Raw genomic sequence first — 17,014 nt, 5'->3', positions numbered from 1 at the left:
TGGGTTTTAGCCTTGGGCGAAGTTAGGTAAAGGGTAAAATGGTCTTTTACCATGGTTTAGACTCTTAGTATAAGTCGGGATCCAATTATTAATTGGATGCTATTTTATGATGATAGTGTGGGGTTTTCAGACCAACAACCAGAGATTTATTTGTGAGATTCAGCAGTCTGAGGTGAGTCTTCCTCACCATGTTTAGGGGGTTAAAGGCACCAATGTCGACCCAAAATTTATTATGGTAGGGTGATAAATGTTTGCGCGACTCTTGTATGTGTATGTTTTACGTATGCTTAGTGGACGGGGCCCAAATGTTATTGTGTATGTTATTACTTGTTATACTTGCATGTTTATATGATGGGCGGGGCCCATTATGTGAGTTAGAGTGAGGCCCGTTATACTCAGTGGGCAAGTCCCGTAATGCGAGTTAAGGTGAGGCCCATTACACTCATTGGGTGGGGCCTGTTGATTGACATATCAGTATACCAGGCGGGGCCTGATGATGGTAAGGGCCCCTTATGTGTTTGATATGTATGGTATTTGATATTTTGAGGAACTTACTAAGCTTTTTGCTTACAGTTTTCAGTTTATGTTTCAGGTGCTTCTGGTCCAAAAAGGAAGAGCCCGGGATGATTGCAGAACACACACCATTTTATTCTACATTTTGTGACTTACTCTGATATTTTGTGATGTGGTCAAGGTTGTAAAAGTCGCTTGACGTTAGCTAGTCGGAGGACTGGGGTTAAGAGATTAATCGGCTAGGCGGAGATTAATCGAGGGATTAATCGGAGAGCATTAATTGTTAATTTGTTGAATTTTTAAACATTTTATATGACTACTATCATATAAAAGTTCATAAATACCACTAATATCGTAACAAAATATGTTATTATAATTACTAAAAGACTAATAACACCTTAAATAGTTTATATTGAGATATAACTTCTTCAAAGTGTTAAAATCTTATCGGGTTTTACTGTTTCACTCATTGTGTATGTAGGGATTAATCGTTCGGCGCCCTCTAATCGGTCAGGTAGTGCCTAGAGATTAATCGGAGATTAATCGGGACCTAGTCGGGATTTTTACAACCCTGGATGTGGTCATATATTTTGGTCTATCTTTGTTGTATGACAATGTTTTGGATTACCGTTTTATTAAATTAAAAATGAAATTTTTATGTTTTATTTTTGGGACGTTACACCGTTACTTTATTTATTTGTTTTTTAATCGATAACAACATGTTTCTACATTTTATTCGATTATTCGCTTGTTTACATTGTTAAAATCGCTATGATATTTTCTGGTATCTTAGTACATTTTGAGTATTTTAAAACCTGTTGCACGAATTTACTTATTATCTGTGGTTTTTCTATATTTTATTCGATTATTCATATGTTTACATTGTTAAAATCCTTAAAAAAATCTTATGGTATCATAGTACATTTTTGAGTATCTTAAAACCTATTGCACGAATTTATTTATTATATGTGATTTAATCCATTCATATATTTACAAGCCTTTTTATAAACATTTATTCAATTGTTATACTTTATTTGTTCAACTACGACCTCAAGATACTATGTGGTATCTTGCCCATTTTTAAATATCTTAATACTTATTACTTCATTCAACGAGTTTACTTCTATAATACTCCCTCCGTCCCATAATTATTGTCCATTTTTTACTTTTGAGATCTTTATTCATCAAATTTGACCTAAATATTTTTATTTGTATTATGTATTACCTGATGAAATTTATAAAAGTGAAAATACATTTAAAATACAATACAGTCATATATTTTGCATCAAGTAATACATATCTAAAACAAAAATGTTTAAAGTTAAAACTGAAGAATAAAGACTTCCAAAGTCAAAAGTGGACAATAATTATGGGACGGAGGTAATACTATTATTGTTCTAATTTCCAAATATACATGTACGTATATATCGGGTTAAACCAACATTTCTATTTCATATTTCTTCACAACAAATCTTATAATTACTGTTATATTCTCATGATCTTGGGCGCGTCCAAGAGCTTCGGTATCTCCCAAAATCTTAAGCATCTAATAAATCTTCTTCTTAAAATCTTTACCTAAAACATCACACCACACTTACTAATTTGGTTACTAAATTACTTATGTGATTTTTCACCAAAACATATTCTAATATGAACATTGAATATTATAACATGAACACTATATATTATAACAATAATATGTTACATTTTAATACGAAGACAAATAATTCTTAGATGATAAAATTATTTTCTAATATTTCTTCATTAAACTAAATCACATTGACAAATTTCATTTCCTTTCTTTGAAAATACTTCAATCAAATTAGCAAAGCATTTCAATTTTGCTCCGTTATAGCCTACAAAAGGAAAATATCATTTCAGTCAATCTTCAATGGTCACGTATCAGAAAAGACCCTCAAAACAAGATAATATACTAAACCAAATCAATACAAACCATACGTAGTTGCAAGTTTGAGATTAGAATCCAAATTCCAAGTTTGAGATTAGAATCCAAATTCCAGGGCCTAAACTTACTTATTGAAGCAACTATCAACACAGAAAATGGAATTGGACTTTGTCAAGTATATATCCTTATAAGACGACCACAACAATTGGAATATTAGTGAGTCATTTCATCACACACTTTGTGGTATATTTAGAGATGTTGAATCTCATTTACCAAAATTAAAAAGTACATAAAACTCATCAATAAACATAATCATACATTGGTAAAAATAAGCATAAGATATCGGTGACATTAAAACACAAAGAAAATTCATTAAAAAACTAAGAAATGGGGAAATTAAGCACAATGAATGTTCATCCAAAAACAACCATACATACGAGAATCGAGAAAATTGAGAAAGTTAAGCACAATGAAAATTAAACACATTGATGCAAAATTGAAATTTTAAGCAAAAAGAATCTTACATGTAACATTCCTAATGATAGGAATGATTGGAATACACATTTAATTCAAAGTTTTGATTTGAGACTCAAGAATTTTGATTTAATACTCTGTCGCAAAACTCCTCATTCGTGTTCACTATCTCCCTCGCCTTTTTTCTGTTCTTCATCTCCAAACAATTATGTATTCGACAACCACTAGTAACCCTCCGATGACCTATAAGGATACCTCTTTGGATATATCTTCGGCCACATTGAACTAATTTTGATTGTGTAACACCTATTTTCCTGTGTAGGTCAACTGGGAGCTTGGAAGAATCAAAATGATGAATTGTGGGAAAGACTGAGTGCAATGGTGTAGAGCATGGATGGCCACGATGTAGCATGAAAGATTTAACACATGTTTTGGATGTCCGCCATGGTGTGGCAATGGAAAGCCACGACGTGGCAACTGATGCAGCCCAAGTTGACGAAGTTTTAGGGTTTCATCCATATTTAAGCCCATAAACTATAGGTTTAGGGCATCCTATTCAGCCTCCGCCTCCCCATCTCAAAACTCTAGCCTCTATGCATGCTTGAGAGTCCATTTCATCAATTTTTAGCCTTGTTCTTGGGTTTGTGGTAGAGATTTGGAAGAGATAAGCTCACAAGGAAGAAAGAGAACAAGAAACAAGTTTGGATCTAGCATTCTCTTCAGTTTTCTAAGTTGTTGAAGGAATAAAGTTCATACCTTGACACATTTTCTTCTAGATTCAAGTTTCAGTTCATAATTAGGTGGTTTTTGTCCCTTTCTTAGATGTTCTTGGAGTTTAAAGAACTCCAAAATGTGTGTTGGCTTTCCTAGGTCCTAGGACATCTGTTGATTGAGAAAAGAACCATGTTTGGTGTATTTTGTGCCTATGTTCAAGTTATAGCCTCATTAAGGATTTAATGGACTTTGAATGTTAGATCTAGCCTTGAAATGGAGTCCTAATGGATAAAGATAGAAACTTTATCCATTAAGTCAGTATGGAAGAGTAGATCCGGAAGTATGAGCTTTGATCTGAAAGGATTAATCCCTTAACAAGCGAAATGGCATTTTATTAGTGACCACAGCGTGGTGAAGGGTAGCCACAGCATGTCTAAGTCAAAAATCAAGACCGCCTTGTTCTAACATTGTCACGGCATGGCCAGGGAGGGCCACGACATAGCATGGTCCTTCTTGATTGATTGTTGATCGTGCGTTTCCACGACGTGGCACTAACTTTAACCAAGATTGATTGTTGACTTTTTGACCAGTTTGACTTAAGGTCGAATTCAAAGGATTTAGGTTGTTGACTAAGATTCTACCATGTTTTGGTGTTAGTATGTCCGTGGGAGAAATCAGTTCAGAAAGGGAAGCACGTTGCAGTGTTTTTGGGTTCTTTGTTTTATGTGAGTTTTCCTTACTGTAACCATGGATCGAAGGCAACAATGTCGGTCCATTAGTTTTGGTTATGTATCCTTGTATATAGGATGTTGTTGTGTTGTAGTGAGTTGTTAGATATATTTACATCCTTATGTGTTAGGATGCATTAGTAGTGGTATGCTAGTTAGAGTACTAATAGGTTAGTTATCGTCTAGTGGAATGCCCTAAGGGTCATATGTAGCCATGTAGGATAGCCTGAGAACTCTTGATCTAGGTTTTCTTGCATGTTCCTTGTTTGATAGAGGCTCTAGAGTATGATCATCTTTTTGTGTGGCTATCTTACCTCTGATTACTTATGGCTACGCATCCCATGGAGATTTTTTGGTAGCGGAGCAGTGTGTTGTGAAGGGTCGAGTAGGTGGTAGTGAGTCCTTTCACTATACTTGCATGTGTGGTATTTATGTTTGTGACCAGCTGGGTATTTATTGATGTTTGTTGTTTTGTCTAAATTACATTGTTAATGCATTGGATTATAGATCAAATAACCCACTTGGGGGGGTTCGAACTCTCACTAACTGCCGCTCGCAAAATCATGGCCCCATTGGCGCCCAACCAATCCATCCCGATGATAACCTTCAGTCCTTTCAAAGGAATCGGCAATAAATCAATAGAGTATCTCACACTAAACAGATTCAGGACACACCTATGATGGACCCTTGAAGCACACACGGTACGGTCATCCACAATCTCAACCTCCAGTTTAAAATCAAAAGTCCCGGGAGCATCACAAAACTTCTGGTTAAGTGAAAGAGATACAAAGGATCGGGTAGCACCCAAATCGAACAGAACATAAGCAGTCATGCCATTGACCAAAAAGGTCCCTATATGAGATCAGAATGGTCATAAGCATAAATAAAGGAAGCAATAATAGATAGAGATAAGTCACATACCAGTAACCACATCCGGCGCTGCACAGGCCTCATCGGTGGTCAGCTGAAATTCCCTGATCTTCACCATAGGAGCCTCCGCCTTGCCCTGGCGACCATCAGTAATCCTTAAGGTGACTGGCATAGGCACCACCATGGCTCCCCTAACAATCTCGGACGATTGGCCTTTTAATGGTCGATGATGCAATGAAAGAAAATCAGAGCAATCATGGGGCAGTCCCTACTCATGTGGCCCGACTGGCCACAACCAAAACATATTGAACCCGACACTCGGCATGCCCCACAGTGCGGCTTACCGCAGCGGAAACGGCCATGTGGGGCTCCGACACGCGAATTGGAAGTCTTGGTCCTCTTAGTCTGGACCACCGTTGTCTATACCTGCTCTAGCTTCTGCTTCATCTAATGCTCCAGCTCAATTTCCCACTCATGGGCCTTCTCGATCATATCATTTAGGTTCTTGCACCTCGAAAAGATCATGAACTCCCTGATATCCTCACTCAACATGTCATGGTATCTTGTCTTCCTCATCTCGTCATCCACAACGTACTGTGGGACCAACAAAGCCCTCTCCCTGAATTTGGTGGTAATCTTTGCCACAGTTTCAGTAGTCTGGTGAAGGTCCTGGAACTCCCTCGCTAGCTATTTCACCTCAATAGCTGGTGCAAACTCTCTCTGGAACCTCTGAACAAAATCCTCCCAGTTCATGATTGTCGTTGTTGCTGACCCTACAGCTCGGCTAACCTCCTACCACCAATCTTGTGTTTAGTCCCTCATCAGGTAGGATGCCAATCCCACCTTTGCCCCCTCAGGGAAAAAACTCGTCCGCTCAGCATTCTCCATGTCATCAATCCATCTTCGGCTAGCAATGGGGTCCTTATCCTAAAGGACTTAGGAGCTCCACAAGCCTTGACCCGAAATGAGGGACCTCGAGCTCCTAGTTAACCTGCATCAATCTCAGCTTAAAAATTCATGAGCCTCTCATCCATCAGCTCCATAATCCCCTCCTTGATGGTACCGAACATCACAGGAATAGCATCCAAGATACCGCGAGTAACCTCAGCCAAAATAAACTCACGCAGTCGCTCATCAATCGGTTATGTGCCTGAGCCAGAACCTGAACTAGAACCAGAGCCATAACCTCCTCGAGTAATCATCAGCATCCTCAAACTAAAACACGTCATACTAATAATCATCATATGACTCTATGGGATTTTCACTACAAGGCCTCCTTAGAGTTCCCCAAGCATGCTACTATCTCAGGTACAGATCTTGTGCGTTCAATAGTACAGGCTCAATACTACTTTTCATACCTACTTGTACCTTCCTCAAGAGCAAGCATGATTCCACTAAGTCACAATACTAACCATATAACAATCATATGCTAAAAAGTGTACATATCCTAGACTCTCCTAGGATGTCTCAATTCTCAGCGCTCGCAATACTAAGAACCTCAATCAACACCGTCGGTTGTCTTACGAATGAAATTTACACATAAAATAGGATCACAAAGATTGTCAAATGATGATTCTACCCTAATTCCACAACCAAAAAAGGAACAAGAAACGAGGCTAAATCGATCATTCTAGGGCTATACAATCCTAATCATATACAACTTTTAAAGTATACACCTAGCGATTAACTGAGTCGATATCAATTCCAAGTAATACATAGCATCGGGTTCCCTTAGGCTATAAGGCATCACACAAATCTAGCAATTCTATCATACGATTCCTAAAGGTATTCTTAGCCTTAATCTAGCATTCAATTATCATCTCAAGCACACTACTCATAATACATAGGTATGGGTAATTTGGGAACCACTTACATGAGCTCAGCTGATTACACGCATCACACCCCCTTTTTCTTTATAAAAATCTTTTCATAAACTTTTTTTTTAGAAAAAAATCTTTTTAGAAACTTATTTTCTTTCAAATGATTACTAATTCCTTAGTTTAAGTTCAGTCACACGAGTGCGTGCCCGAATCTCTCAAACCAAGGCTCTGATACCAACTTGTAACGTCCCAAAATAAATAATAAAAACTTTTCATTTGATGTCTATCAAATCATTCAACAATTGTTTCAAAATCAAACACCAAGTCACAATATTCAAAACATCATAGTACAATTATTCAGAATGTGGAAAAATCATGAGGGGAGGATGTTGTTCCATCACGTTGGGCCCTTCCCTTTCGAACCGGAAGTACCTGAAACCATAACCATAAACTGTAAGCATAAAGCTTAGTGAGTTACCCAAAGTACCACATACCAAAACATACAACTAGGCTTAACCCTAGAGTATAACCAACCCGATATACATGTATAGGCCCCGCCTTGGTTTGTATTTCAACTCGATCAACACATATAGGCCCTACCCTAGAGCCTCACCTTGGGGTATCTTTCAACCCAATCATACAATAGTATACCCCACCCTAGGGTCTATTTCAACCCAAACATACGATAGAGGGCCCCGTCCTAGGATTTATTTCAACCCATCATAAAAACTTATGTAAGCCACTCAACAGATATCATACTAAATAACACAATAATGGGTCGGCATTGGTGCCTTCGACCCATGGATACAGTGAGAAACTCACCTCATAGACAAATGAGAAAACTGAATAGCACGCCGCTCCGAGATCAACTCTACCAGTCACCTTAATGAATTCGATGACACCATCTCAGCATACAGATCAAAATACCTAAAACACCCCTAGGTCAACCCCTAGTCAAAATCTAGGTCAAAGTCAACTGAGTCAATCGAGTTGACTTAGTGAATACGATGGGCGTACGTAAAATGAACATGGGGCATACTACTTGGTTGACAAGAATCGGGAAGCTAACCAGGTACACGCAGCGTACCCCTTGGTATGCCCAGCGTACGTAACTGCCACCAACTTTATCCATTAAGTGCTTAATCCTTAAGCACTTATGTCCAAAATCCATATCTAGACCCTAAAAGGTGATCTTAACCATATAGTTTCCAACTTTATGGTTTAGCATGGGTATTAAGACCTTAATAACAAAAACCTTAGCTTATTGACCCATTAAGACATCCTAGACCGTGCATAGGAAGAAACCAATGTCCAAGATCACACTTTTATGACATAACACACCCTAAATTATTTGAAAGGACAACTCAAATGTCTTGGAGTATTCCATACTCATAAAGATCAAGATTGGGACAAAAAGGTGCCAACTTTATGCAAAAACTAGATCGAAATGAAATACTCATCAAGGTTGGAGCTTTATACCTCGAAAAGATGAACAGAGGGAAGTAGATATTGGATCTGATGTGTTTTGAGCACTACATCATTCATATGGTGTACATGCAAACCCTAATAGCTTTTGGATCTAGTTTGTCTAATGAACATGAAATTGATAATCCAAAGCCATAAACCCTAGATCTAATAAACTATAACTGAAATTAGGGTTTTGATCTTACCTTTGATTGTTATATAGCAATAACAATCAATCCTTGGCTTCAGAAAGCTTAGTGCCTCAAGTGTTGCACCTCTAATGGAGTCACAAACACCACTAAGCAACTTAGATGAAGAGGGAGGATAGAGGAGGCACCAAAAACGGCTGGAAACCCTTAAGGAAGTATTCCCCACGTTTTTGGGGCCATAAGGGTTCCTTATATATGCTGGCTATTAGGGTTTACAGCTAGGAAACCCTAATCTGACTACTTAAGCCCTAATCAACCCATGGACTCCTTCTTTAGAAGCCTTGGACGATTTCTAATTGATTTCCCCATAGAATTCGTCCACTCCAACTTCTACGGAGTCCATTAGCCCATCTATGTAATTATCTTATAATTACACAATAAGTCCCTTAAGTTTAATTAATCTCTTTTAGCCACAAAATTAATTCTTTATTAATTCTTGAGTAATATTAATTAAACAATATGATTTCTCCTTTAATATATTATTCTCATAATATATTAATAAATCATAATTAAACATTTCTCTCCTTAATTCATCCTACATATTGCTATGGTGAAGGCAACCCAAAAGGACCATGCTCATAATCGGGACAAGTACATACCAAAATAGTATGGACTTAGACACTAATCCAACAGTCTCCCACTTGGATAAGTCTAATAACTATTTTGCATAACTTCAGAACCTGATCAGCAATCGTAGCTTTCAAATGCCGATGTCAACTCTGATCTTATCAGATAGCATGTCCTTTAGATAAGGGATCATATATTCCTCTATTCTCAAGATATCGTATAGACACAAGACATGAATTTCGATCATTCTCTCTATACTGTTTCCCGACTTCTGATTTATGACGACTGACAACAGACTACAATTGAACACATCAACTTAGTCCCGGCTTGGCCAAGCGCTTAGGGTGACATCACTAAATCATCGAGGGGCCCACAGATATCACTTTTATCCCACTTTAGGTAAAAGGAATGGATAAACTTTGACTCAAATGCTCACTTGCATCTACTGATCGAATCACACACAACAATAAGTTTTATAACACCAAGTTACTTGTGTGTTTACTTATCATCAATGTGCAACCGCCCAGCAAATAACAACTCACACATCTCGGTTTCAAGAATATACAATATTATCGTCTCACAATCACTTGTGATAAAAACCATGAAGTGATTCAAGTGAGCGTGGGTTTGATCTAATACTCTAATCTTAATAAAGCACTCATGAACACTGCAGCAAACTTGTGTTATGTCTAAACACTTAGACAATCTACAGACAGATTCATGACAGTCTTTCTTCATACCTACTCCCAATGTATGACCCACTGTGGATGTATGAATAACCTAGTTATTCTGGAAGTCAAAACATGTAGAGAGAAACACAACAATAATATTAATCCTATATGGCCCCAAAACTTTTGTGCGTAAATAAAACACTTTTATTTAAACACCATATTGATTACTCATTATTCATTGCTTACTGTTTCAGAAAATCAACTTATTACTTGAATTACAACAATAATTGTCCCATGCTCCAAGCATGCACACTTTGTTTCCTATGGTCCATGCTTTGTGAAATAGATCAATTGAAAACTTTTCCAATGATGTTCATTTCACAATTCCTAATCCTCATCGTTAGTGTAAGAACACAAGGTTCTCACCACTACTAGAATATGTTAGATTCTAACATTTTATGCAACGATCCTTTCGCAAAGTTATAGCATAAAAGTCACCAAGACTTGGCCAGTGAAATTACAAGGTCTCTATCAGAAATTGTTACAAAACAATTCTATAGATGTGACGTTTCTCACTCAAAGCACATTCCTTTGAACATCCTTTTTGCATAAAATTTTCTAATCTAGACATAAATTCTTAATTTCCAACACCCAATAGGGAAACATTTCCATATTTGTCATACGACAACTCATTCTTAATACAATCTTATATATTCATAATAATGTCGATATGGCCCATCCAACACTATACTTCCAACTTCTCACGAGCAACAAATCCTTGGCGAACTTTAGATCGTCCTTTGGTAGTTGTTTAAATATTTTAGTCAAAAAAAAACATTCTAGTCCCTTTTCCCTCTTAATGCGCTAAACATTTGGAAAATTTTAGAATGATCAAACATTAGAGCATATGCAATCGATCCTATACCCGAAGCGTATGGGACACGATTCATAATGTCTTACATAAAGACGTGATACTTTACCAATCTTTTGCTATAATATTTCTAATTGTCATGTTCTCACAATTTTGATTATGATAAGGGATGACGTAATCATAACCAAATTTTGAGAATGCAATTATCCTTTCCATATATAGAATTTCCTCATGTTGAACCATTCCAACACAACATTCATATATATATTTGACTAAATTTTATTAAAATTCCACAATCTAAGCCTTGATTTGAAATGAAGTATAATATTCTCTCCCTTAATTATAGCAAAACAACTTTTCAACCCCTGCAACTTTGCAAAGTGAATCTTTGTTTTCTATAATTAATATTGCTAACTTGCAATACTTTAAATAATAATCATGCTCCCACTAACACGATGATTATTACCATACAAGCATAACACTTATGCTCCCACTAGCTTTAACATATATCTAGAAAACATCTGAACTTTCATAAAACAATGCTTATTGAATTCCTTAAGTCCATATTTCTAAATACTTGATGCTTTGATAAGCTTTTATCAAGCTTCTTAAACTCATACACCTTTGTCTTAGAAAGCTCACATGTGTGTCTAAACAACTTCAGAGCTTATGTTACTAAGTCCCAAATGTTCAGACTAATTGCCAAATCTCACAATTCGAACTATGAAGAGGGATTTCGTAATCATAATCGAATTTGAGAATACAATTTTCACAATTGCAATCTTCTTAAAATCTCTCTTAGTGAAAGCATTTCCTCACAATCATTTTCATGAAGGAGATAAACCTTATGACACTTAGATTTTAAAGTGTATGTGTTCCTATCCATGTGAATTTGTCATAACAACAATCATAAGACAATGTTTGTGACAAATTCAACTCATATGGATTGAACTTGTTCAATCTTGATTTCTCTCCTTATGGCAGCATGAATGCCCACCATTGCTTCCAGGTTGTTAACAAGCTCACCCTTACCTTATCAATGTACTTTCCATTGATCAGGGTGCCTTGACTTTATGCAATCCAATTGAGAACTCATAGACCTTATATTGCATAGTTAACTTAATCTAGAATGGCACAGAAACAAAATTATGTCAACACGATAGGTCGCCAACTTCAAGTCGTGTGCTAGTGATTTACTTATCGGTTTATTCTTGATTTGTTCTTGAACTTTTCAAGACAATTGAGACTCCCACTAACTTCTTGACATATATAATTCTCTTTGTCAAGGAACTTTTCTTGACAAAACAAATATTCAAGAGTTAGTGCGAAATCCTATCAAGACTAACACTTAGCTCAATTGGTTCTTGTTGGTCTTTGTCTTCTGCAAGACATCACAACTTACCAATTTCAAATGTGCAGGAATAAGAAGACTTTTTCCAATTCCACATTTTTTGAGTGTTATAAACCTACTAAAGACGTGTCACTCAATTCGCAACCTTGGAGTATGACTCTAAGATTCAATATTGGAACGAAGTATGATAGACTTCTTGATTTAACCATTTCCACAATTCCCGATTCTTCTTCTTAGACATACAAGTGCACTAAGATTCACTTAGAGGATCAATTAAGATATGGTTCTTAATCATCAAGACTTATCATAAAACACGATAAAAGGTACTCTCCCTTCTTCTTAGAATAGAGAAACTTTTATCTTTCTGCCTTCTTAATTCTTCTTATTCGTTCTGCCATTTATTGAAACCTTTTCAATCAACTAAGAATTACACTTAATCGTATAAGTATAATCATATTTACTAAACTTTAGTAAATCATGACGAATATCTTTATCACTCTTGTGGTGGACTTGATCAACGCACAACCTAGTATACTCGATCTCCTAGTCCTTCACCTGACTCTTTGTCAAGGAACTAGTCTCAATTTCCCAAATATGAAAGTTTTTTTCAATCATCATACAATACATGTTGCATGATTCCAAGTATCTATCCAATTGAAACTTGGGCGATGAGAAACTCTCCCTATTTGGTAAATTCTCGACATTTCCACAAATAACATAATTAAGAATCAAATCCATTATTGCTAATAGTAGAAACATTTAAACATCAATTTTTCATACATGTCATTGCAAGGATAAACAAATAAGACAAAATCAAAATTTATTTTATTGCAAAAAATATTTGTCCTTACAATGCAATTCAACTGAAAATTATGCTATTACATATTTCTTAGCAATCTACCCTAACTCTAAAGTAGCAGCTCAAAAATCTGATCTTTGAACCCATGCGATCGAAATCTATTTCTTCGAGATCAGATTCAGTACGCTTCATCAAAATGTAATGTTATCACATCATGTATTAAGAATCAAAAAATAGGAACTTATAGAGTTAGTTATTGGATTTTACCTGAAGCAGAGTCATACGTCTTGACTCTCCCATCTCTTAGATCTCTCAGGTAAATAGGGCAGCTTTGTCTCCAATGCCCCTTCTCTTGGCAATAAAAGCAAATGGACTCCTTTGGCACAGCACATGGGACAATCTCATACTTAGTCCTTTCTGGACTTCCAATGTTGCCAGTGTCCATTGAAGTTTGGGAGTTTGATTCACCAGACAAATTTGCTTGACCAGCATGCCAAATCATTGTTGATTCAGCATCTATAAGCAAATAGGCCAAATCAATGACGGTCACATCGTGGTCCATCATATAGTACTCTCTAACAAACTCACTATATGATTCAGGAAGTGACTAAAGAACCCGGTTAACAGCCAACTCACCTGAAATCTCGACACACAACATCCTTAACCTGTCAATGTGTGACTTCATCTCTAAGACGTGTACACACATAGGTTTCCCATCTTCGTGTTTACTTGCCAAAAGGGATTGAGTGAGCTTGAACTTTTCAAGCCTTCGAACTTATAGGTCAGGGAGAATAATTGGAGGAGGTGGAGGAAGTGAAGTATGATCTCTGGTTCCTCGATCATATCGTGAAATATCATCTCCATTTGGAAAACTTGTTCAATGGGATGTGGGAAGACCATTGTTAGATTCATACATCTACAAAACGGGAGAAATGCAAGTCAAGTTGATTAGAATCCTTGATGTAACACCCAAATGAAACATCAAGGCTAGGATCCAACACAATACTCTACAACCTAGAAAAGGGATGCCGTAATCTAGTTGCAGAATATTTTAGGGTAGGCAAATGACGATTTACCAATTTCCACCATGAAAAACAAAAAGAAATTTACGTTTTAAATTAATTGAAACTCTTAGATCTTTTGAGATTCATTGAACTTTTCAATGGCATGTTTAATCTCGATTATGCCCAACTATTTGCGACTGGGATGCCGAGGATCACAAACAAGGTGTGAATAACCGTGCGAATCATGTGGTGCACTCAATGATACTATCACCTAATCAATGTACCGGTTAGCCACACACGCTCCATTGATCTATGATAACCATCGAGTCACCCTTTGCTACCAATGCCAAACCCAAATTAGTGTGTCGGTTAACCACACACGCTCCACTAACGTCTCGGCAATGGTACAAAGTGTCATTCCATGGATTAGCATACAATTTCACATTTTGCCTAAAGTAACTATGATTTGAGAATTTGTAAAAGCATTTAGTTACTTTGTACTTCATTATACTTATAATGGAAGGTTTTATCCTATCCTACCCGTTTGGCTAATGACCCTCCACTAGTCAAGAGTGCGGTGGGTAAGAGTGGATACCTATTCAATCACCATTTTATAAGCAATTTCCTTAAACACCCCTTATAGACCAGTTTCATGAATGAGGTCTACTAATGGTAAGACTGACTCTTTACTCATATATATATATATATATATATATATATATATATATATATATATATATATTAGACTTTTAATGTTACATATATATAGTATAGGGTGTTTTTTACACTTTTAAAATACTAGGTGGTTTTATTAACTTTCTCTTTTAATTAAACTTTTAATTAACTTAACAAAACCATGTGGGTGTAATTTGAACTTTTCAAAATACTAGGGTTTTAGAATTTAAATATTACATAATTAAACTATTAATCGAAACTTTAAATTCCAAAACTTGAGGGCAATTTTTGAAACATTTCAAAACATTATGGTTCAACTATTTAAATTTCAAAAAAACTAAAACTATTAAGTTTAAATTTAAACTATGAAACCTAAAGGGAGTAATTTGAAACTTTTCCAAGAACATTCTAGATCAACAATTCAAATAAGACAATTATCTAATTTTGACCTAATCAAATTTCTTGTAGGATAATTCATCAAATAACTCAAATAATTAAACATTATCTTATAAGATCATATTTGATTAAATGGTACTTATCTACTATTTTGGTAAGGATATTCACCCAAAATCAATAAAAATCGGATTCTATTAATTAAAAACATTTATGGTAAGAATCCCAAGTCAAAACAGCAAGAAAATCGCCAAAAAAACACTGCCAGACCCTTGGACTCGCCGAGTCAGCCAGACTCGCCTAGTTCATCTACTGTCTCGCCGAGTCAGTCAAGCAGAAGGGCAAAAACGAATTTTTTTAGCCAATAAACTATCAAATAAGCATCAATTCATCAAAAAACAATGCTAGTCTCTGATACCACTGCTGGGTTTTGAGCACTACATCATTCCTATGGTGTACATGCAAACCCTAATAGCTTTTGGATCTAGTTTGTCTAATTAACATGAAATTGATAATCCAAAGTCATAAACCCTAGATCTAATAAACTATAACTGAAATTAGAGTTTAGATTTTACCTTTGATTGTTATATAGCAATAACAATCAATCCTTGGCTTTAGAAAGCTTAGTGCCTCAAGTGTTGCACCTCTAATGTAGTCACAAACATCACTAAGCAACTTGGATGAAGAGGGAGGAGAGAGGAGGCACCAAAAACGGCTGGAAACCCTAAAGGAAGTATTCCCCACGTTTTTGGGGCCATAAGGTTTCCTTATATATGCTGGCTATTAGGGTTTACAACCAGGAAACCCTAATCTGACTGCTTAAGCCCTAAGCAGCCAATGGACTCCCTCTTTAGAAGTCTTGGACGATTTCTAATGGGTTTCCCCATAGAATTCGTCCACTCCAACTTCTACGAAGTCCATTAGCCCATCTATGTAATTATCTTATAATTACACAATAAGTCCCTTAAGTTTAATTAATCTCTTATAACCACAAAACTAATTCTTTATTTATTCTTGACTAATACTAATTAAACAATATGATTCCCCCTTTAATATATTATTCTCATAATATATTAATAAATCATAATTAAACCTTTCTCTCTTTAATTCATCCTACATATTATTATGGTGAAGGCAACCCAAAAGGACTATGCTCATAATCGGGTCAAGTACATACCAAAATAGTATGGACTTAGACACTAATCCAACAGGATCCAAGGCCTTGAGTGAAACACCACAACCTCAAGGTTCTTCCTTCTTCTCCAAAAGCTCCAAAATGGCACCAAAAAGGCTCTTCAAGCTTCACAAGGCATTCACACACTTTCAGGTTTCGAAATGAGGAAAGGGGCTGAAGATAAGAGGGTGCATGAGGCCATAAAGATGCTTAAATAGGGTCCAAACCCAAAAAATTAGGATTTGCACCCTGTCTACGTACGTCCATAGTACTCAGAGTACGCCCATCGTACGTAAGAAATGGTCAAAATTATGAAATTGCCACTTAGGGACCAACTTTGCAAAACAAGCACCAACCAAGGGTCAAATTGTAAAATAACTGAAAATCAAGATGTTACATTCCTATTCCAATAAGTCCCAAGAGTTTCCCATATAGCTCAAAGGGTGTTGGAGTTCTTACAACTCCCAAAACACAAGCTCGAGGGACCAAAAACTGGCAAATGTGACAAATAACTAGATCCATGAAACAAATAAGCAAGTTAGAAGCTTTTTACTTACAATGGTCCAGGAATGAAGTAACCTTGGTGGATCTATACTTGAACCCTTCTTATATACACTTTACCACCACCTTGCTCTTTAAGATTCAATCTTTCAATGGAGAAATAAGCTCATAAATGATGTCAATGCTCAAAACAAGTAAGAGGAGGCTAGGTTTTCTAAAGGAATGATCTTAGGTGATAAAGGCTAGTCATGAGAGGGTTTCCCATAAGTTAAATCCCTTAAATAGGGCTCAAAACCGAAGATTTAGGGTT

Source organism: Lactuca sativa, chromosome 2 (genome assembly GCF_002870075.4).
Source record: "Lactuca sativa cultivar Salinas chromosome 2, Lsat_Salinas_v11, whole genome shotgun sequence".
Classification (NCBI taxonomy): Eukaryota; Viridiplantae; Streptophyta; class Magnoliopsida; order Asterales; family Asteraceae; genus Lactuca; species Lactuca sativa.
This window is presented reverse-complemented; position numbering follows the sequence as displayed.